Below are 24,663 nucleotides of genomic sequence, written 5' to 3' on the forward strand. Positions count from 1 at the left end.
CTCTCTGGTAACTAGTAATATGGATAGCTCTTTCCTTTTCCCTACCAGGTATAGCCTGAAAACCACAAATTTATTCTTTAAATGTATCCATACATCTATCCATCTGTTCAACTAACATTTATTGGCAAGCTATTATGCTCCTAGAACTCAGTTGAAGAATCTCATGATTACTTGATTGCCTGAATCTTGTTTTCTAGGTAGATTTTTCAGGGAAAAATATTCCATGAGTTCTTGCATGTTCACAACTGCTTTGTTGTACTATAGTTTATACTTAAAAGCAACTTTGCACGTGTATAAAAATCACTGTTTCATGTGTTCTTTCCTTGAGTCTCTTAAATATGTTGCTCTATTATCTTATGTTGTGGATAAATCTGATGAAAATATGATTTTATTTTTTCTTTATAAGTAACTTTGTCTTTATGCTCAGATGTCCAAAAAGTGCTTTCTTTACTGTCCAGTTTTAATAGACTATGTCTTCGTGTTTACAATTCTGAGTTCATTTGCCAGGGTTAATTGGGTGATCTTTCAATGTAGATGTTCCAATTTTTTTTTTAAAGAAAATCTTCTTGCATTATGGATTTTTGTATTTGTTTTGTTCTATTGCTTTCATCTTCTTCTTATGCTTATGTTGGATCTTCTTTTCCTATCTTCTATAGCTCTCATTTTTCTCTTGCTTTCTCTCTCTCTCTCTCCTTTTCTTTCTTTCTAGCTCCTCTTCTTTCTCTCTTTCCTTCCTTCCTTCCTTTTCCTCCTTTATAAACTATATTTTCCAATTTCTATTTCTGACAATGGTGGACTAGATTGTCTTAGAACAATGTGAAGGTATTTGAAGAATCCTCATTCAGGCAGTGAGGATATATGGGGACTTAATCCAGAAAATGAGGGAATCTGAGAAGAGTAACTGAAAAGATGAGAATTTGAGCAAAAATTTTCATAGATTCAAGTTATAGGGAGAAAATTAGAGTTCAGAACCATGCAGGAAAGGGGAATCTATAAATTTCAATTAGGACCAAAAAGGGACACAGTTTATAAGTAAGGGTAAGCTGGAAATGGGGCCAGCCTTCACATGACTTGAGCCCAGTTCTGAATGTTACCAATCCCCAATCGATGTTTAGCCACCTCATTTCCAGTTTCCTAATTATAATGTATGCTGTTCTTTCAGTTTTTTTGTTTTTAATTTTTTTAATTTTATTTATTTATTTGACAGAGAGAGAGACAGTGAGAGAGGGAACACAAGCAGGGGGAGTGGGAGAGGGAGAAGCAGGCTTCCCGCCGAGCAGGGAGCCCGATGTGGGGCTCGATCCCAGGACCCTGGGACCATGACCTGAGCTGAAGGCAGACACTTAACAACTGAGCCACCCAGGTGCCCCTGCTGTTCTTTCAGTTTTTATTTATTGTTTCCTTAAGTTCTTTTAGATAATTGTATTATTTAGTTTTCATCTGCTTTTTGTTGTATATTTTCTAGAATACATTAATTATCCAGTTTCATCTTGTAGCCCATTTTTTCTTAAAGATTTTATTTATTTATTTGACAGAGAGAGAGAGCACAACCAGGGGGAGCAGTAGAGGCAGAGGGAGAAGCAGGCTCCCCGCCAAGCAAGGAGCCTGATGTGGGACTCGATCCCAGGACCAAAGGCAGATGTTTAATCGACTAAGCCACCCTGTAGCCCATTTTTTTAAATACTAGTATATTTAGTGCTTGACAATATTCTTTTCCATTGTTCATGTATAAATAAGCCCAAGTGTTCCATGTCTTTAGAAAAATGATTCCCTTGTAGGGGATTAAGATGCACTATGATAGCTTTCCTACCTCCACTGCTTCAGAGCTTTCTCCTGTATTGTTATTACAAAGACTATAGGTAGATAGATAAAGATACAACAAACAAAGATATAAATAGCCTCTCTGTGTAGTCATACCCACTTTCTGAGATCTGCCATCTTTGGAATCCTACCTTCCCCCAAAGTGTTTGATCCTTTTCTCCCATCTGCCCTAAGAGTTCCTGTCCTGCTCAATTTGAATTCTCTTCACAGGAGCATTTTCCTTAGGACAGGAATTTTATTAGATATTTTTGAGTTCTTTGAGCATTTGAGCCACAGCATACCTTCTTATCTCTCCATAGTGCCTGAGTGTGTAGCTGTGCTCTTCTCATTCCACTCACCCATAACTGGAGCCTGGAGTCTTCTCCTTTCCACTGTTATTCTCACAATATTCAATTTCTGAGAATTCCATTCCAGGAGGGACTCTCTCTCCTTTGGAGTATATCTTGGCAATCGCTGTAGTTTTCCCCTCACAATCTGATAGTAGAATGTTCCCATGAAAGCTTTCATAAACCAAAATGCCATAAAGTGAGGAAGTAGTTATCATAACTTATATGGAAAACTTTTTAGAGTTCCCAGACCCCCCCAGAAAAAAAATAACCTCTCTTAGGCTTTTCTGATACCTTACGACACATCTTGCTAACAAATGCACAAAATAAATTGAGATAAAGCACAGATGCTCATGGATAGAATTCAAAGCTATGGCAGCTGGATGCTGAGATGCTAAGTGTAGCTCCCAGGGAAGGAGCTTCAGGGTGCCACTTTCACTGCTCTGGGTTCTCACTTCACCTATAAACACTGAACACTATTTTTGCTTTTTACCTTTCTTCATAAAAGTGAAAACCCTCTTTGGATTTCTTTTGGTTAGCAAAAATAGGTACTAATGTGGGTCTTTTGTACAAGTGAAATGGCCTAACATGAACTTTCTAAAAGCAGAGGAAATTTGTATTCCAGTGTTCATAGAACAATTAAAACTCTCTTTCTCTCCCCTCCACTACCTCTGCATAGCTGCTAGGCCTAGACATGTCCTGTATGGGTCCTGCATTGTTTGTGGTTTGGGTAAGGCAAGCCATAATCTGAAAGGGTATTCTGAGATCCATGGGATGTTTTGTTAGTTGAAGATGTTGTGAGGATGTTGTAAATAGAATTTTTCTTTTGCTATTCTAGTTATTTAGTATGTTTTTAGAAAGGAGAATTGGAGAAATTTAAAAATTATGCATCATGAACTTGCCTTGACCTGAAGTCAATATGGGCTTATTTTTAAATCATGAATACTATCAAGCAAGGGAACATAATCACTGATTCTTCATTATTTCACTGTCTTGACTGGCTTCTAAGATGACAGTTACTTCTGAAGTACTTTCTGCTCAACTTTGTTAAGTGTTTATTAGCTTCCCTAAAAGTATTCTTTGGAAATATAACCAGCCTCTATCTGAGAGTTGTCCACATTCTGATATTGCTTTCATTTTCCTCATCAACTTCTCTTCAAATTATGGCTTCCATCATTAGCTAGCCTCAGATTGAGTACATATAAATACATTCTGAACAATTTATTAAATCAATGATATTCTTTTTCCTTTAAAATCAGACTTCATTTGAGAACTTCCTTAGGCTCCAATTGCTGTATTTTCCTCCTAGGCATGTTTCAAATTGTTCTTTATATTTCAGGAGCTTCAGTCAGAATGCCTTCTTTAATGTTCAGAGGACTTACTAAATCAAAAATGGCTTCCTCAAGTTAATATTGTATTAACTTCGCAGTAATTCCTTCCAAATGAAAATTGGCACATTCAAGCCCATTACCCTCACACTGCCAGAACTGACATATTCCTCTGATGAACAGAAGAAAATTACTATATTTCTCTGCAATTTTGTAGATTCTCTATACTCTTCAGAACTTGTTAAAATGCCCCCTTCCTTTTCTCTAAAGAAATGAAATTAAATGGTGAATAGGAGTGGGGAGAGTGGCCTCAAGCCTCCAATGATCTACTGCAGGGTTCTGTACTTTACTGTTTGATTTAATTCAATCAACACCCCAACCTTCCATGAATACCTCCAATGTGCTAAGTTTTATGTTCAACAGAAAAGATAAGTAAGAAATTATCTTCCAAGGGAGCCTTAGAGTTAGATGTGGGTTAGAATCCTTATCTATATCTACTAATTGGTGGCTTGAGTTAGCTATTTGATCTCTCTGAGCCCCAATTTCCTTATCTCAATGTAAATCCTACATGATACAGCTGTTGTGAAAATTTAACATGTATATAACATTTTATATTATTATACTTTATATATTACATACACACATATATTTGTATATATGTGTACATATATAATTTTTATAGCAGCTGTATCATGTAGGAATTTTATATATAGGTATGTTTGTGGTCAGCAGTGCTCAATAAATGTTTGTTCCTTTTGGATGATGTTACAATCTACTTATAATTTGATAACATTTCTTCCCCATTTACCTCTCCAACCACACAAAATGGCTGCTATATAGCCTATTGATTTTCTTAACAAAATGAATTAAAATTGATTATGTTCTATGATGTTTTACGATTCTTCCTATATCAAATTGAGTGACATTTGTGAAATGTATTGCAACAACCGGCAGGGTTCTTGATCTGAGGTCATACACTCCTAAGGGGTTCAGGGAGTTTTTGAACATTCTGAAATTGCATACAAATCGATTATGCCCATTATGCCCATGACTTAGGCATTTTTGGAAGGAGGCAGTTCGTTGCTACCACCAGATTTTTAATGGGACTAAAAAACAGACAAACTCAAAGCCAAGAATCATGACGGTGTTATAAAACCACAGTCTACACTGTATACTTCAGATGTCAGACACTGTCTATGCAATTTCCTTTTTATAATGCTTAGCACAGATCCAGAAAGGGCAAAGAACTTAAACTTTTCTTTTAATCAAAGTAATAATGACATCCCTTTCTCTACTAGGAGGGGCAGATATAAAAGATATAAAAACAAGAACTGAAAAATAAAAAGAAAGAGACTGAAAGGAGACAGACCAAACACTGAGGACAGTGAAAGAGCAGGAAGCAAAGAAAAAGAAAAGAAAAACAACCCCTGCCACCTTACCTTCCCCCATCCCCCAAACACATGCAAATGAAAACAGAAGGAGAGGAAAAGGGAGAGGAGGAGGAAAGAGATAGATGGAAAGAGAAGTAGAAATGCAAAGCAGTTGAGAGAGAAAGGAAAAGAAAGTGATCTTTCTGTCAAACTGTGGTTAGTTTGTTCCGTTCCCGACTCCATCCCCCTCCACCAATACTGTCTTCGAGGCAAAGGCTCCCCAGAGATCCGGTAGAAAAAGAAGTTTCACAGATTGAATGAAGGTGCATGAAATTCTAATTTTAGTTCAATTTGATCATAATGCCTTTCGCAAGTCACTGTTTTACCTGAATTTTCCTTATCTGCAACATCTAGATAGTTAACATTAGTAAACTAGAAAAAGTCTCCTGTCTCCATGTGAGCTGTATCCCAAAAATTCATTTTAAGGTGATCCAATTTGAAGAATGCACTTTCCTACAGAAATAGTGTTAAAACATTATCTAACAGTTCACAAAAACATATTTAACATAGAGTGGAAGAAAAGGGAATTGGCCTTTCAGTCATCAGCTGGATAAACTGGAGTACAACATCTCTCCTCGTTTCCTTTCTCACACTCTAGGGAGCTTTATACATGCCCATGTTGCTAAGTTGGGGGATATGTCTTCACTTAAAAGATAAAAGGCAGCAATACTATAAAAGACCACTGATACAAGAGAAGCAAACCAGCTAAATTTCCTGCTGCTTATTCCTTCCTTCAACTCCTTTCTGCCCCACATGTGTCTTTCTTGCCCCTATTATCTTTGTGTGGGGGGGGAAGGGGGTGTGGAAAGCATCTTTCTTTTTTTATTTAAATTCAATTAGCCAACATAAGTACATCGTCAGTTTCAGATGTAGTGTTCAATGATTCTTTAGTTGCGTATAACACCCAGTGCTCATCACATCACCTGCTCTCTTTAAGGCCCATCACCCGGTTACCCCATCCCCCTCACCCACCATCCCTTCTGCAACCCTCAGTTTGTTTCCTGGAGTCCAGAGTCTCTCATGGTTTTTCTCCCTCTCTGATTTCTTCCCATTCAGTTTTCCCTCCCTTCCCCTATGATCCTCTGAACTATTTCTTATATTCGGCATGAGTGAAACCACATGATAATTGTCTTTCTCTGATTGACTTATTTCACTCAGCCTAATATTACCCTCCAGTTCCATCCATGTCGATGTAAATGGTAGGTATTCATCCTTTCTGATGGCTGAGTAATATTCCATTGTATATATAAACCACATCTTCTTTATCCATTCATCTGCTGAAGGACATGTCGGCTCCTTCCACAGTTTGGCTATTGTGGACATTGCTGCTATGAATATTAGGGTGCAGGTGCCCCTTCGTTTCACTATATCTGTATCTTTGGGGTAAATACCCAATAGTGCAACTGCTGGGTCATAGGGCAGCTCTATGCGTAGAGTAGACAGTGTAGGAGGGTTCCAACAGTGTAGGAGGGTTCCCCTTTCTCCACATCGTCGCCAACATTTGTTGTTTTCTGTCTTGTTAATTTTAGCCACTCTAACTGGTGTAAGGTGGTATCTCATTGTGGTTTTGATTTGTATTTCCCTGATGACAAGTGATGTGGAGCATATTTTCATGTTTCTGCTGGCCATTTGCATGTCTTCTTTGGAGGAATGTCTGTTCATGTCTTCTGCCCATTTCTTGACTGGATTATTTGTTTTTTGGGTGTTGAGTTTTCTTTATGGATCTTGGATACCAGCCCTTTAACTGTAGTGCCATTTGTAAATATCTTCTCCCATTCAGTGGATTGCCTTTTAGTTTCGTTGACTGTTTCCCTTGCTGTGCAGAAGCTTTTTATCTTGATGAAGTCCCAATAGTTCTTTTTGCTTTTGTTTCCCTTGCCTTATAGACATGTCTTGCAAGAAGCTGCTGCAGCCGAGGTCAGAGAGGTTGCTGCCTGTGTTCTCCTCTAGGATTTTGATGGATTCCTGTCTCACACTTAGGTCTTTCATCCATTTTGAGTTTATCTTTGTGTATGGTGTAAGAGAATGGTCCAGTTTCATTCTTCTGCATGTGGCTGTCCAGTTTTCCCAGCACCATTTATTTGAAGAGACTGTCTTTTTTCCATTGGATATTCTTTCCTGCTTTGTCGAAGATCAGTTAACCATAGAGTTGACAGTCCATTTCTGAGCTCTCTATTCTGTTCCATTGACCTATGTGTCTGTTTTTGTGCCAGTACCACGCTGTCTTGATGATCACAGCTTTGTAATAGAGCTCGAAGTCAGGCATTGTGATGCCCCAGCTTTGGTTTTCTTTTTCAATATTCCCCTGGCTATTCAGCGTCTTTTCTGGTTCCATACACATTTTAGGATTGTTTGTTCCAGCTCTGTGAAAAATGTGGATGGTATTTTTTTTTTTAAGATTTTATTTATTCATTTGAGAGAGAGAGAGAGAGCACAAGCAGGGGGAGAGGCAGAGAGAGAAGCAGACTCCCTGCTGAGCTGGAAGCCCGATATGGGGCTTGATCCCAGGGCCTGGAGATCACAACTTGAGCTGAAGAGACGCCTAACCATCCGAGGTTGGTTAAGCGCCCCGGTATTTTGATAGGGATTGCATTGGATGTGTAGATTGCTCTGGGTAGCATAGACATTTTAACAATGTTTATTCTTCCAATCCATGAGCATGGAATATTTTTCCATCTCTTCGTGTCTTCCTCAATTTCTTTCGTAAAAGTTCTCTTGGTTTTAGAGTACAGATCTTTTACCTCTTTGGTTAGGTTTATTCCTAGTTATCTTACGGTTTTGGGTACAAATGTAATTTCTCTTTCTTCAGTCACATAGAAATGCAACTAATTTCTGTGCATTGATTTTGTTTCCTGCCACATTGCTGAATTGTTGTATGAGTTCTAACAATTTTGGGGTGGAGTCTTTTGGGTTTTCCACATAAAGTATCATGTCATCTGCGAAGAGTGAGACTTTGACTTCTTCACCAATTTGAATGTCTTTTCTTTTTATTATCTTATTGCTGAGGCTAGAACTTCTAGTACTATGTTGAACAATAGTGGTGAGAGTGGGCATCCCTGTCATTTTCCTGACCTTAAAGCTCTCAGTTTTTCCCCACTGAGAATGATATTCGCTGTGGGCTTTTCATAGATGGCCTTTATGATATTGAGGTATGTTCCCTCTATCCCTACACTTTGAAGGGTTTTAATCAAGAAAAGATGCTATATTTTGTCAAATGCTTTTTGGGCATCAATTGAGAGGACCATATGGTTCTTGTCTTTTATCAATGTGATCTATCATACTGATTGATTTGCAAATGTTGAACCACCCTTGCATCCCAGGAATAAATCCCACTTGGTTGTGGTGAATAATCCTTTTAATGTACTGTTGGATCCTATTGGCTAGTATCTTGGTGAATATTTTGGTATCCATGTTTGTCAGGGATACTGGTCTATAATTCTCCTTTTTGATGGGGTCTTTGTCCGGTTTGGGGATCACGGTAATGCTGGCCTCATAGAACAAGTTTGGACGTTTTCCTTCCATTTCTATTTTTTGAAACAACTTCAGTAGAATAGGTATAATTTCTTCTTTAAATGTTTGGTAGAATTCCCCTGGGAAGCCATTCGGCCCTGGACTCTTGTTTTTTTGGGAGGTTTTTTATTTTTTATTTTTTAAAGATTTTATTTATTTATTTGACAGAGAAAGACACAGCGAGAGAGGGAACACAAGCAGGGGAGTGGGAGAGGGAGAAGCAGGCTTCCCGCGGAGCAGGGAGCCTGATGCAGGGCTTGATCCGAGGACCCTGGGATCATGACCTGAGCCGAAGGCAGACACTTAACGACTGAGCCACCCAGGTGCCCCTGGGAGGTTTTTTATTATTGCTTCAATTTCCTTGCTGGTTATTGGTCTGTTCAGATTTTCTATTTCTTCCTGTTTCAGTTTTGGTAGTTTCTAAGTTTCCAGGAATGCTTCCATTTCTTCCAGATTGCCTAATTTGTTGGCATACAGTTGTTCATAATATGTTCTTAAAATTGTCTGTTATTTTCTTGGTGTTGGTCGTATCTCTCCCCTTTCATTCATGATTTTATTAATTCAGGCCCTTTCTCTTTCTTTTGGATAAGTCTGGCTAGAGGTTTATCGATCTTATTCTTTCAAAGAGCCAGCTTCTAGTTTTGTTTATCTGTTCTACTATTCTTCTGGTTTCTATTTCATTGATTTCTGCTCTAATCTTTATTATTTCTTTTTTTTTTAACCTTTTTTTTTAACATTTTATTTATTTATTTGACAGAGAGAGAATGAGAGAGAGTGAGCACATGAGAGGGGGGAGGGTCAGAGGGAGAAGCAGACTCCCCGCTGAGCAGGGAGCCCGATGCGGGATTCGATCCCGGGACTCCAGGATCATGACCTGAGCCGAAGGCAGTCACTTAACCAACTGAGCCACCCAGGCGCCCATAATCTTTATTATTTCTCTTCTCCTGCTTGGTTTAGGCTTTATTTGCTGTTCTTCCTCCAGGTCCTTTAGGTGTAAGGCTAGCTTGTGTATTTGAGATTTTTCTAATTTTTTGAGAGAGGCTTGTATTGCAATGTACTTCCCTCTTAGGACTGCCTTTGCTGTATCCCAAAGGTTTTGAACAGATGTGTTTTCATTCTTATTAGTTTTCATGAATTTTTTTAAATTCTTCTTTAATTTCCTGGTTGGCCCATTCATTCTTTAGCAGGATACTCTTTAGTCTCCAAGTGTTTGAATTCCTTCCAAATTTCCTCTTGTGATTGAGTTCAACTTACAAAGCATTGTGGTCTGAAAATATGCAGGAGATAATCCCAATCTTTTGGTATTGGTTGAGACATGATTTGTGACCCAGTATGTGATCTATTCTGGAGAAAGTTCCATGTGCGCTCGAGAAGAATGAGTATTCTGTTGCTTTAGGATGGAATGTTGTATATATATCTGTGAAGTCTATCTGGTCCAGTGTGTCATTCAAAGCCCTTATTTCTTTGTTGATCTTCTGCTTAGATGATCTGTCCATTGCTGTGAGTGGGGTATTGAAGTCCCCTACTATTAATGTATTATTATCAATGTGTTTCTTTACTTCGGTTATTAATTGGTTTATATAATTGGCTGCTCACATGTTGGGGGCATAAATATTTGCAACTGTTAGATCTTCTTGTTAGATAAACCCTTTAAGTATAATATAGTGTCCCTCTTCATCTCTTACTACTGTCTGGTTTAAAATCTAATTTATCTGATGTGAGGATTGCTACCCCAGCTTTCTTTTGAGGTCCATTAGCATGGTAAATGGATCTCCACCCCCTCACTTTCAGTCTGGAGGTGTCTTTAGGTCTAAAATGAGTCTCTTGTAGACAGCATATGGATGGGTCTTACTTTTTTATCCAATCTGATACTCTGTGCCTTTTGATTGGGACATTTAGCCCATTTACATTCAGAGTAACTATTGAAAGATATTAATTTAGTTCCATTGTATTGCATGTAAATGTAAAGTCCCTGTTTCTGTAGGTTGTCTCTATTTCTTTCTTGTCTATGTTACTCTTGGAGTCTCTCTTTGCTTACAGTATTTCCTTTAATATTTTTGCAGGGCTGGCTTGGTGGTCACATATTCTTTCTGCTTCTGTCTGTCCTGGAAGCTCTTTATCTCTCCTTCCATTCTGAATGACAGCCTTCCTGGATAAAGTATTCTTGGCTGCATCTTCTTCTCATTTAGTTCCCTGAATGTATCATGCCAGCCCTTTCTGGCCTGCCAGGTTTCTGTGACTAGGTCTGATGTTAGTCTGATGTTCCTTCCTCTGTAGGTAAGGAGGCTTGCTTGAGCTGCTTTCAGGGATTTTCTCTTTTTCTTTAAAATTTGCAAGCTTCACTATTTTATGTCGGGGTGTTGATCTATTTTTATTGATTTTGGGAGGGGTCCTCTCTGCCTCTTGGACATGAATGCTTATTTCCTTCCCTAGATTAGGGAAGTTCTCAACTATGATTTGCTCAAATATACCTTGTGGCCCTCTCTCTTCTCTTTTCACCCTCAGGCACCACAATAATTCTGCCATTGGTACATTTCATGGCATCATTAATTTCTTGAAGCCTTTCCTCCTGGGCTATTAGTTGTTTTTCTCTCTTTTCCTCAACTTCCTTCCTTTCTATCAGCATGTCTTCTAGATCACTTATTCTCTCTTCTGCCTCATTCACCCTAGCTGTTAGAGCATCCAATTTAGACTGCACCTCAGTTATAGCATTTTGAAGTTCAGCCTAATTAGATCTCATTTCTGTACTAAGAGATTCTCTAGTGTCTTTTATGCTTTTTTCAAGCCCAGCAATTAACTTTATAATTGTTATCCTGAATTCCATATCTGACATCTTACTTATATCTATATTGATTAGATCTGTGGCAGAGAACATTACATCTGGTTTTTCTTTTGTTGTGAACTCCTCCTTCTACTCATTTTGCCCAGAGAAGAATGGATGAGTGAGTGAGCAGAATCAAAAATATCAACCACGACCCAAGCAAAATACACACTGGACGAATCCGAAGTGGTCAGTAACCAAAACAGAAAAGCAAACAAAAACAAAACAAAAGGGGCGTGGGTAGAGAGAATATAACCTCACAGGGTCAACAAAACAGGGTGATCCACTCGTTCCTGAGTGAATTTTGATCTGTGTGTTACAGACACTAACTCCCAAAATCGCAAAGAAAGCAAAACTTATATATATACAAAAATAAAATTATTCAAGAGAAAAAAGGCCAAAAATGAAGCATGTCTATAAAATGTAGATGTAAAAAATAAAAGTAAAAAAGTGACTTAAAAACAAAGAGTTGATAAAATAAGAAACTAGTTGAAAAGGAAAATAAAAGGAAAAAAAGAAATGGGAAATTTTAGACTGAAAGATAAATGAATCATGAGAAAAAAAACCTCGAGTTCTATATACTATTTTCCCCTAGCTCTGGAGTTTTATAGTCTTGTGGGATCCATAAACTAGTTGTGCACCTGTTCTTCCAGTTGGTCTTCTGGGGTAGGAGCCTGCTGTGCTGCTTCTCAGGCATCTTTGCCTTGGCAGACTTGCACCACCCCTTGCCAGGGGGCTGGGCTCAGTGTGGCTTTTGTTCCCTGAAGGCTTTCTGTGCTTTAGAGGATCAAAATAAAAATGGCCATGCCCCAATCTCCAGCCCCAGAGCAGAAAGATCGTGATCCCCTCTCTTCACTAAACCCTCTGGGACAAACAGTCTTCACTTTCCTGTGTGCCAAACTCTGCAGACTCCTGTAGTGCGTGCCCACAGCGATTCTCCTGGGGGGAGCGCAAGGGTCCTGCATTACTGCCCTTTGTAGTGCCCTGGGGCTGAGAGCAGTCGCAGGCTTGTGCACATACCCACTCAGCAGCTCCCAGGGTAGAGCTGAGTGTCACCGTACTGTCCTTTATGGGGCTGCCACCCTGAGAGCTATTGCCTGGTTGTGGCACACCCATTCCAACCCTCCTGGGCAATGGCAGATGGTCCACGTGTTCCAGTCCTTTCAGTGTTTCCAGGCGGAGAGCAGTCACCTGATGGGCCTGGCTGGTGCTTTATGGTGACCTTAACGGAGAGTCACACCCTGGGCTTATTAACCATAACCAGTTTCCCTGCTCCAGTGCTTGGGCACTTTACCGGCTCAGGCACCCCAGTTAGTTCTGTGACTCCTGGGATCTTGAGACCACACTGACCCACCTAGAATTCTGCCCTTTTCATCCCCTGAGCCCCTTTCAGACAGGGATGTCTCTCACTGGAGCAGATTTCCAATGGTTCTAATTTTGCCTTCTGGGGCTATATCCTTTTCTGGTAGCCAGCTTATGGAAGCTCCCTCCTCACTCTGTTTATCTTCCAATATCTCCCCTCAGATTTACATCTCCGCAATTCCTACATTGCAAAAAGCAGTCACTTTTCTACTTGTAAAGTTCCAGATATTTTTTTCTTACAGTTCAGGCTGAATTCATGGGTGTTTAGAATGGCTTGATAGTTATCTAGCTACATTCACGGCACTAGATGAAATGAGGTCCCCTACTCTACCACTATCTTGCCTCTGACCCTGCCCCCATTGTCTTTCCACATTTTATATTGGGCACAAATTCTATTCTCCTCATAGAACTAGAGTTCTGATTCTCCTGAACTCTGAAGTTTCTATTGTTTCTGTATACCACCTTCACCTTTCATTTAGATCTGTCAAGCTTCAACTATAAAGTGTTACTCAGCCTCTACCTTCCACCCTCAACCCCTGGCCTCTGCCATTTTCTTCCATTATTTATATCCTTGGCAAAAGTTCAATGTATAAGGGGGTAGGTAATGTTATCTTGATTGGCAATGTTCTAGTACTTATATTAGATGGTTGAAGTAGGGTGAAGTAGGGTGAAGTAGGGTAGGGAGAGAGACAAAATGCTACCCTATTTCCTGTGAGAAAGCAGGTCAGACTCCTCTTCTTAGGCAGAAAGTAAAAAGATGGATGTAGAGATAGATATTTAGAAAGGGAGGAAAATAAAGATCGTCTTATGTGTCTGCTAGCCTGGACCCACTCAGTAAGAGAAGACAAGTCCAACTCAAAGTAGAGGTAAGGCTTGACTGTAAATTGTTTCTAGAGGATGGACATATGTATACAACTCATTCCAGAGACAAAAGATGAAATGGGGGGTGGGGGCCACATGCCCTAGGACATGTCCAAAGATGTAAGGTAGCTGCAGGAACTGTATCAGAGAAACTAGTCCCTGGGGGAACCCTGTTAACAGATGACAGAGGGAAAGCTAAACCCTTCCCTTCTGTTCCCTTCTGTTTATACACAGAACTGCCTCTGTGTATAAATTCACTAATCAGCAGAAGGAATTAGTATTGAGAGAAAAATAATGAGCCATAATATATAATCAATTTAAATAGAGTTTAAGCAACTGTAAGGCTAGGGATAAATACTGGAAAGGTACTTCCATTTTTATAATAATGTAATCACTACTGACTGCTTCTATACTGACAGGTATTTTGTACACACAATGGTATAACAGATTGAGAGTCTGAATTATTTGCAAAAAAGACTATTAGTCAAGGAGACTTAGAACTAAAGTTCTGTTGACATGCAGCCACCCTCAACAGAGAGAGCTTCAAATCCCAGAAATAGTTGCTTCTATTTTTGGAGGGTCATCCTAATCCATAGACTCTTGAGGCTGTAAGCACTGAAAAAAGACTTAGAAATCATTTATTCCAATTCCTTTTCTTTAGAGATAATTGCTTCTTAGATGAAGATCATTTATGCACATTTCAGTATAGAGATCTTTATAGTGAACATCTTTATCAATTAATATTTGATACTAGGAGTCTAAAAATGTGGCAATAAATCGAAATATTTTTTGAAAAGGTATTTCCTTTTAAAATTTTTAGCCAATCCACTTGTCATTATTATACTTGTTTATAAAAATAGCTACCATTATATCACATGCCCTCTTTAATTCCCATCACCCAGTTAGCACTGGGTGTTATATTCAACTAATGAATCATTAAACATTATATCAAAAACTAATGATGTACTCTACCTTGGCTAATTGAATTTAAATTTTAAAAAATTAAGTAAAAATAAATAGCTACCATTTATCGAAAACTTGAATGTGGTAGGTCCTTTGCAAATATCCTCTCATTTAACCAACACAATCACTCTAAAAGATGGGCATCATTACCTCTCCTTTATAGGTAAGAACGACGAGGCTCAAAAAACAGCTAGTGAGTGACAGAGCAAGGATTAGAACACATTTTGTCCAATATCTACTACTCTATCGGGTGTATCACCATGGAAACATTTTAAAAATATACCAGAAAAAACAGGAAAACTGTCTCTAATATGTAATCTTTCAAGTGTCCCTAAAATATGTGTACAAGTGAATATTTTATTGAGGTTTACCCTAAGGCAAATATGGTTATAAAGAGGGCTGACATACTGGAAGTATTTCAAAATTCTACCTCTGATTAAATGTGAAAATTTTAAAAACCAGTAATTATCTAAATCAACATTGAACAGCATGGTAAAACGACTAAGCTCATTTGTGGACAGAGAACAAGACTGACGGGTTCACTGGTTCTATTTCTCTTCATTTCTCATGTGGAACACTGGTGTCAGTGCATGAAGAACTAGCTCTAGGTAGGGAGAAGTCACTCAAAATTATATCACCTATTGACCTTCGATACTTAGAAAAGAGCTTGGATTTCGAGGGGGTTGAGAAATAGCTCTCCTCTTGCTTTAGGTGTTGTCATTGGTGGAACTCCCCAGAAAACAGACTCTGAAACAGAGATCAGCATGCATAAAGATTATTAGGAAGTGCTTTTGAGGTCGATGCCTGTGAAAGAGAAGAGGAGGAAGCAGGATTGTAGAGAGGAAGAAGTTGGGCTATGTGTAGTCTTTCTATGGGGAACTCTGATGTTGGAATGGCCCTAGGGAATACCACAGGTTGAAGCTGGGAGGCTGAGTTTCTATATCCTTATGTTGATCAGTCCTTGTGTGTGGGTGCCCTGAAAGGAGGCATGACCTTGAGTTAAGTCAGGTGTTTGCACCTGAGGCAGTTCCCTGAGAGGGCAGGCAGCTGTGGGTTGTCTGCTGCCAGCACTCCCAACAGCTAGGGGAATAAATCTTTCAGTCCTAAAGGGGGGGATCAGAACAATGCATCACAGCGTCCACCTCAGGTTTGCTGCCTTTCATCACATGTACAGTTTCATTTTTATTATTTAAGATGTCTGGGGTGAGTCATCATAAAATGTCCCAAGAATGCCCAAGCCTGGTGAAGATTAACCTTGCCTATCAATTTATTTCCTTTAGACCCTGAGACCCTCAAAAGAAGGACAGAACGGTGTCTAGTTAGTTAGAATTTCAAGAGTCAGGCTTGTAGTTTTCTGTGAGCAAGACAAGAAATCACAGAAGTCAGTGAGAGAAAATGGTCAGATAACTGAAAAACAGGAGGCAGGTTAGGAAGTAGCTCAGACCAGGTTGTGCCCACCCATTTGTGTGAGAGGATGTGATTCTTGTACAAGCAGGTCTGGGACTAAATAAAGCTCTTTTGTGGGCTGGATTTAGCCCAAAGGCTGTAGTTTGCTGACGTTTGATTTTTAAAATTAGCATTAGAATTGCAGGTCCAGGAATCTATTTGGTTCCATTTGCATTTAGTACTATAAGATTTCTATCTGTGTGACCTTGGGCAATATCCCAGAGCCCTGTCTGTCTCAATATCCATATCTGTTAAGTGGGTGTAATAATAGTACTGGCCTTCCAGGGTTATTTAGAGAAGGAGACAGTCCCAGTTAAACATCCAGCAGGTAGTCTGGCACTTATCAGGTATTCAGTAAACAACTTTTGGAATTGTTATTGTTGTTATATTTGTTATCATACTGAGTTAATTGAGTATTTTCTGCCAAAGCCACTATTAGCCTAAATTTTGGAGGCAAGAGAATAAGAGAATAGTTTAAATGAGTTGTTAAAGTTGTAAAGTAATAATCAAGGAAAAGGTTGTGTCAAGACTCTTTATACTATTCCTGCAACTTTCCTGTAAAATCTGAAATTGTCAAAATAATAACTGAAAGTTAAAAAAAAGAAAAAAAAAAACCAAAGCTCTTTGACTTACTTTGCTGGGATTATTTGGGAGAGAAGCATGCTCTGGAACTCTTGACTATTTCTACACTGTTTGGTTTTATATACTTATGCCCTTTTAATTTATCCTTTAATTTTTGTGAAAACATCATTCTATTTCAGCCATGGTATGAGAATAAGAAAAAGAATTTGTGTCCATATTTGGATTAGAGAGAAAAGGGGAACATCATCTCCATGAGGTGCAGACAAGATGTAAGCAGGAGAAATTAAATCAAGCAATCTGCAAGAATGAGATGAAACTGCAGGAAGAAAGACTCAAGAAAGGCATATACTGCTATATTTTTTTCTCTTTTCCTTCCTGGAGATATTTCTTTCCTGGAGAATATGACTATTTATAAGCACCAACTGTATGCCAGGCACAGTACTAGGTGCTTTCACATGTTATCTCACTAATAACGATCCTGTTGGGAAAAATATTATTGCCATTTTTACGATGAGAAAAACTGAGGCTCAGAGAGAATAGTTAGGTTTCCCAAGACCACACAGTATGTGAAGGAGCTGGGGAAAGAGTGTGGCATGGGTTTAGGGTCAGAAACAACTGGGTTAATTGTCCATCAGCAAGTGAATGGATACACAAATTGTGGTATATCCTTATAATGGAACACTACTCAGCAATAACAAGGAATAAACTATTGATGAACAAAACAACATGGTTTAATTTCAATGTAATTATACTGAGTGAAAAAAAGCCAGATAAAAAAAGAGCACACATTGTGTGATTCCATTTATAGAACTCTAGAAAATGCAAACTAATCTATAGAGACAGAAATCAGGTCAGTGGTTGTTTAGATATGGGGAGGGGTCAGGAGCAGCAGGAGAAAACTTTGGAGGGGGAGCAATAGATATGTTCAATATCTTGATTGTGGTTATGTTTACATATGTCAAAACATCATATCATATATCTTACATACACCTTATTGCATATCAATTATACCTTAATAAAGCAAAAAAAAAAAAACAGAGTGGAATCCCTTTTACTATTTACAAGGGCTTAATCTCTGAGACTAGTTTATTAGTTGGTAATGCCTCCTCAGAGAGTCGGTGTGAAGATGAAAATAAATCAGTGAGGAAAGTGTTTAATATAGTGCCTAATATGATAGTAAGTGAGCAGCAGAAGTTATGTAAGTCCTAGACTCTGAGTTCTTCCTTCTTAGAGCTTTCTCTACTTCAATTAGTAATGCTAGTCATTGTTATTTTTATTTATAGCTATAATTCAAGCACATCAATCTTAATCCAAAGCACAACATCTTTCCACTAAACCACACCAAACCATGCCATATTTTATGATTTGAGTTCAGAGACATCATCTCCTGATGGGGGACCAGGCCAGAATCTTCTGCAAAAAAGCTGTTTTGTCTTAGAGCCAATAGTTTGTCCAAGCTGTTGCTATCATACTCTTCAGTCCCAGAATTTTTCTTTTGTTCCTTTTTATAATTCTATTTCTTTATAGATATTCTAATTTTGTTCATACATCATTTTCCTCATTTCCTTTAGTTCTCTGTCCATTTTATTCTATTGGTTCTTTGAGCATATTTAAGACAGTTATTTTAAGATCTGTCTAGTAACTTCAATGTCTGGACTTCCTCACAGACGGTTTCATTCCTTTGAATGAGCCATTCTTTGTTTCTTTGTATGTCTTGTAATTTATTTATTTATTTTTTTTTTGGTTAGAACTGACATTTGGCTATTATAATGTCATAACTAGAAGTCAAATTCTTCCTCTTTCACAGGGTTCACTATTTTTTGGTTGTTGGAAGGCTGTAGCAATCAGTTGATTTAATGTCCTTGCCAAACTATTATTGCAAAGACTGTATTCCTTGTCACATGTGGTCACTGCAGTCTCTGCTCCTTAGCTTGTGTTCAGCAAGGATTGTGATAGAAATATTCTTGAATGCTAGGAACTCCCAGTCTTTGCAAACTGGCTCTGAGCCAGGGCCCTCCTTCAACTTGCCAGCTTTCAATGTACCAAGGGATGAGGCCAAGGTGAAAGCATAGGGTCTTCTTGAGTGTTTGAGTATGTGTCTTGCCCTGAGCATGCACATGGCTTTCTAAATTCCCCCATTTACATAGTTGCTTTTGAATGTCTTAATTTCCCAAAGAAACTCTACCCAGCTTTTGTCTTAGGCAGTCTGTTGTATGTTTCAGCCATAATCTCTGCCTCAGGTGTTTGAGGATTGTTAATTCGGTTTTCAGCATTTTCAAGCTTTTTTCACCTGAGTTCTGAATTAGGCAAAATAGGGCAGAACATCTTGCATCAGAGCCTGCCCCATATTAGTCTGCTTGGGATGCCATATCAAAATATCACAGCCTGGATGGTTTAGACACAAGAAATTTATTTCTCACAGTTTGGGAGGATAGAACAGCCAAAATCAAGGCACCCACCAATTCAGTTTCAGATGAGGATTATTTCTGGTTTGCAGACAGCTGCCTTCTCACTGTGTCCTCACACGATAGAGAGAATGAGCTTTGGTGTCTATTCTTTTTTTTTTTTTTTTAAGATTTTATTTATTTATTTGAGAGAGAGAGCATGAGAGGGGTGAGGGTCAGAGGGAGAAGCAGACTCCCTGCTGAGCAGGGAGCCTGATGCGGGACTCAATCCCGGGACTCCAGGATCATGACCTGAGCCGAAGGCAGTCGCTTAACCAACTGAGCCACCCAGGCGCCCTTTGGTGTCTATTCTTACAAGGGCACTAGCTCTACTAGATGAGGGTCTTATCCTTACGGCCTCATTTAACTTTTATCACCTCTTTATAAGCCCTAAAATTACACTGGGGTTAAGGCCTGAACATATGAATTTTGAGAGACACAATTATCTATAGCAGCCCCAGATAGATTAGAACAGACATCGTAGTAATCTCTGAACAAGGTCAGTTTGCTCCCTTCAGAACCAGGGAAACAGCACACATTTAAATACAACTTAAAAGGAATGAGGGGAAAAAAGATGTCACAACATGCAGCTAAGATTTGTAAGTCAGTTAGTTCTTTACAATAAAAGAAGTAGCATACACATTTATAATTTACTGCTTAGGGATTTTAAACTAAAGCCAGCTTCACCTATTCCATTTAAAACAAATGCTTTCTGCTCTTGTTGAACCACGAGGGAAAACAATTAAGGAATATTTTGATTCATATTCTAGGAAACTAGAGAAAGTCAGGGTAAGTAATCCCAGAGAGCCCAATCTCATAAATTGAGAATCTTTCTCTAGAAGACACAAGTTCCTCAGTGCAACCGTGGCAGTCTCTGCTTTCAAGCTAATATGTTGTGAGTCATGCTGAGTCCTCTTCCCTTGAGGTTAAAAGTATTTCCTAAACTTTCTTTTTTTTTTCCTTATCTTCTCCTCTCCTCCGTTCTCTACCTTCATCCCCTTTACATGTCTATCAACTTAGAAAATAACATTAGCCTTTCCAACTGTTTCAAATCTTGGTAGATTTTGTGAAGATGCAGGTGTAAGGAATAAAAACTGTTTGGAAATGCTCTTTTAGTTTCTGTAGGATGAAAGTACTTTATCTTGGCAGGTATTTTCAATATGAAATGAGAAGCCCTGCTTGAAAAGCACACCATCACCAGAAAAGAAAGCTCTGTCCTTTTTTCTAGAATTCTTCTACTTCCTATTCAAGTTAGTAAAGATGGTAGGTAGCGGGGGTCATCTACAACTACAAATAACCTGATGTTTAGTTAAGCCAGTAGTTAAAATCGATGTGGAGTCATACTGGATACCAGAAAGCAAGAAAGAACAATACAATAAAACCAGGGAATTTGGATAATTCACCCACTACATATTTTCTTGCTGTTGGGTGCAATTTTGCTTTAGGATAAACTCTTAGACTCAGACCAACTTATTGGTTAAATGTATATTTATTACTAAGTATGCTTAACTACCACTATTACCACAAAGAGGGGCACACACCCAACCGCAATTACAAATTAATTCATGGAAAGGAAAAGGAGGCAGTTATAATTATGTATTCTTTTTAAAGTGCAATAAATTTTCAACAGGCTAATAAAATGAGATCTGACATATAATAACCTACCATCCTGCCATACTCTTAAATCTTAACTGCTCACTATGAATGATGCTAATATTTTACAAAGGTACACAGTAAAATCAGTAATAAGTTATCACCTCTTGAAAGAAAACTCTTCATAGTATACACATCTAAAATATTTAATACTTAATTGCTTAAACATACAATAGGATCTCATGAGCCTAATGTAATTAAAAGAACGTCCATGCTTTTCAATTACACTGTCACATATAATCTGATTAACCACCTTTTGAGGTAGGTTGGGATTATTTTCCACAATTTACAGATATGAAAATTGAGATTTAGAAGGTTTAGATGACTTGCCATGGGCCACTCAGCTAATCAGTGATAATAGCGGGAACACTATACAGGTCTCAAGGGTTCCACTGCTCTATTCACTATATGTTTCCTCCAGGATTGTCAATGTTTAGATTTCAGTAAGATCCACAATTGATTTCTCTATGATCACATCAGAAAACCCTTATATAACACAGGTGTCAGGGAGCAAAGATAATACCAGCCTTGTATGCTATCCTTTAAAGTGAAAAAATATATATTCTACTTCACTGAATTGTTTGTTAATTCAAACAACAAATCATTAAACACCTACATATGTGCCAGCCATTGTGCTAGGCTCTATTATACCCAGCTGTATTATTTTCTTTGCTGCATGACAAATTATCCCAAAATTTAATGGCTTGAAACAACAAACATGTATTATCTTACAGTTTCTGTGGGCCAGGAATTTGGGAGCACCTTAATGGAGTGGTTCTGGCTCAGGATCTCTCCTAAAGTCAATAAAGATGTTGATGAGGGAGGCAGTCATCTGAAGGCTTGACTAGGACTGGAGCAGCTGCTTCCAAGTTCACTTACATGGCTGTTGTCAAGAGTCTTTGGTTCCTTACTGACTGTTGGCAGGAAGCCTTAATTACTGATAATGTGGGCCTCTCTATAAAGTTGCCTGAGAGTCCTTAAGACTTGACAACCATCTTTCCCTAGTAAGAAGTCCCAGAGAGAGAAGAAGAAAAAAACTCGTGTAGGTTTTATTTTTTGGCATATGTTTTATAATCTCCTCTAAGAAGTCACACAAGTCTATTCATGAGAACAAGTCACTAAACACAGTCCAAACTCAAGGTGAGAGGAATTAAGTCCCACCGTTTGAAGGAAGAAGCATCAAAGAACTTGTGGACATATTTTAAAACCACTGTATCAGTGAATATAATTTAACTTACAGAATTTAATCAAATTATTATAAAATGATTTGTTAATCTCATTGTAACATTTGGGTATTTAAAGAGAAACTAAGTGTATTGAGAGTGGTTTGTGTGTGTGTGTGTGTGTGTGGTTGTTGCTTATTTGTTTCCATTTTGTGTCCCCATTTTTATTTTGCCCTATTAAAAAATTCTACATACAATGCTAAATAAATGCTGACTTGTCCTATCTTGTTCTATCATTAGGAATTGCATTCACTGCTTATAAGAGAAAACCCAAATAACAAAACCTTAAATAGCAGGTATTTATTTTCCCTTACATAACAACAAATCCAGAAATGGGTGGGTCCAAAGCTAATAAGCTAGCCCTCTAACGCAATCACAAAGCCTGGCACCTCTGGCTTCCTACACTGTTAATACTATGTGGGGCTTTGGTTATTATGGTTGAAATATGGCTGCTCCACCTCCAGCATTGTATCATTGTTCCAGGTAAGAAAAAAAAAAATGGGTACAGGTCCAATGGCTAAAAGGACATTTCTTCCATAAAGCTTTGAGCCTCTCCTAACAATATCCATTTTCATTTTATTGATCAGTCACACAGCCAGCCATGGCTTACAGAAATCTGGAGAAGTAAATATTTTTAACTAGACACACTGTCACCCTGAAAAAAATCAGAGTTCTGCTAGTAAGGAAGAAAGGATTTGGGCTTAAACAACTAGCAATGTCTACCAACCTGTTCCAAGGAGCCTCACCACACATTACTCTGCTCCACCAAGCTTCGACACACATTATTGAAATACCACACCAGACAGACAAACGTACTGCCCAAGATTTATGTGTGTTTCAAATGGGAGAATTTAGTCCTTGAGTCCCATATATAAAGTATATTTTTCAAAGTAACTACAACTTTCTTTTTTCTAGTTGATAACATTGAAGAATTGGCTGACATTAATGTCACATAAGGGAGTTTATCAGAGTTGTTTATTATATTAAAAATTTGGAAAAAAAACAAATAGCAATAGAATATTGGTTAGACAAATGATAGTACATCCATTTATCTTTTAAAAATGATGTTAATCATGATATATTGTTCAGTGAGAAAAGAACTATATCCATAATAAAATCCAGTTTATGAAATATTGTGTTTATATGTCTTTATGTGTTTTTTATTCTTTATATCTGGAAGACTACAACATACACTTTAAAAAATGGTTACCTGTAGATTATGGGATTTGGATAAATTTTTGTTGTTGTTGTTTGAATAACTATGTATTGTTTTCATGAAAATAAAAGCTATTTTCAAATACCCAAAATGATGGGAGGGACTTACTTGATCTGGTTTTGTTCGTATCAATAGTGTTTCCTGCCAGTAATTTTCTGAGACCTGCTATGGCTGAACCTATCTTTGGAAGGGTTTCTTATCTTTGCTCAATGGAAAAAACAAAGTTATTCCTTATTCATTAAAAATTTCAATAAAATTAAAATGAGGTAAGGGATCTTGCAATTTTGTTTGTTTTGCTTTCTATTTGGAACACTGTGACCTCTGCAAGGGTCTCCTTTTCCTGTTACAGTGGTTGTGGAAGGGAAGGGGATGAGGCTGGGCAATTAACTATACACAAATTAGAAAAGAAAGAAGAGAATATAAGTAAGGATGTAAGGGAGAGAAGTCTGGAGGTATGGGCCAGGAAAAGAGCACTAACCTGAACATCAGGATACTTGCACTTCTAGCTTGGGCCCATCAGTTTATCTTTCTGACCTGTTTTCTCAACTGAAAAATAAAAGGTTTAAATAAGAATCATTAGATGTGCTTAAATTCTTTTGGAAGATTCTCTTGGATCTATTAATGGCATATCATGGCAAACTACACTAGAGCTGAATCTAAACAAAGGAAAAAGAACAATAATAACTTACATACATTGTTCATTATTTCTCTCAGGCACATTAAGTAACTTGCCAAGGTTGCACAGCAAATAGGTGGAGGAACCAAGATTCCAGCCCAGAGCCCACACTCCTAAGGGCTATGCTTAAAGGCACTAAAGAACTGACAGAGAGGGGCTTTTAAAAGAAGCTGGATAGTTTTCTCACCCTCAAGCTAAGGCATTGTAGATGATGTTAAAGCCAAGACCTTATCCCCACCTCCTGACTGCTGTTGGGTTGCCTCAGTGGCTCACAGGCTCCTCCCTCTAACCAAAAACACTTTCTGATTCAAAGTCCTTTAGCCAACTAAAAGGAAGATGATTTTTGGAAAACCCTAAGGAAGGTCTTCCTGTTATTGCCTGACAGAAGCGAAGTAACGACAGACCAAACCACGTGTGATACGGAAGGCTTTGTGGTACCACTGTTTTCAACCCTTTCGGGTTCATGTATCTGGTTACCCAGCACCCGTTTGCATACCTCATCTTGCTGTATTTATTTAGGCCAGAGAGATACTGACTACAGAGTACGGGGGGGGGGGGGGGGGGGGAGGGGGGGTCAGGAGAAAAAAGAACGGGAAGCAGGCTAGAGGCCAAAAGACTTCTGCAGGGTTAGAGCCTGTCCCTCACACGGAGGTCCTCAGGTACCTCTAGCCTCAGTCCCTGTAGTTTCACTGCTTTAGTTTCTCTTCAAAGTCCGGAAGCTAATGCAAAACCCTACAGCAGAACCAGGAAGGAGAAGGCCAACAGCGAGAAGCCGCAAGTGGGCTGCGACTATTGCTCGCAGAACACCCGACTTCCCAGACCGCTTCGCAGAAGGGCGGGGCGTGAGCTGGGCGGCCAATCCCCACGTCCGCACGTCACCATAGCCCCGCCCCACCCTGCCCCCTCTCGCTCCGCCCTTCCCTGGGGCTGGTGCGGCGGCGGAGACGTCAGCGCTAGGAGACCCCTGGGTGGCGGCTGCGCCGTCGGCGGGCCGCGGCCTG

The 24,663-nt window shown here is 38.8% G+C and overlaps 1 long non-coding RNA gene across 2 annotated transcripts; it reads right to left on the reverse strand.

Annotated features, from left to right (window-relative positions):
- Nucleotides 1–1,662: 1,662 nt before the first annotated feature.
- On the reverse strand, nucleotides 1,663–24,482 carry LOC118020796. 2 transcript variants are annotated; one of them, XR_004682013.1, is made up of 3 exons: nucleotides 24,326–24,482; nucleotides 23,465–23,532; nucleotides 1,663–2,295 (listed from the first exon to the last, which is right to left on the reverse strand). It is a non-coding gene; the product is annotated as an uncharacterized LOC118020796 (long non-coding RNA). The 2 variants fall into 2 exon arrangements; XR_004682012.1 differs by having other exon boundaries at nucleotides 1,663–2,321.
- Nucleotides 24,483–24,663: the final 181 nt, after the last annotated feature.

The sequence above is a fragment of the Mirounga leonina genome, unplaced genomic scaffold (assembly GCF_011800145.1).
Source record: "Mirounga leonina isolate KUSES-001 unplaced genomic scaffold, KU_Mleo_1.0 Mir_174, whole genome shotgun sequence".
Lineage (NCBI taxonomy): Eukaryota > Metazoa > Chordata > Mammalia > Carnivora > Phocidae > Mirounga > Mirounga leonina.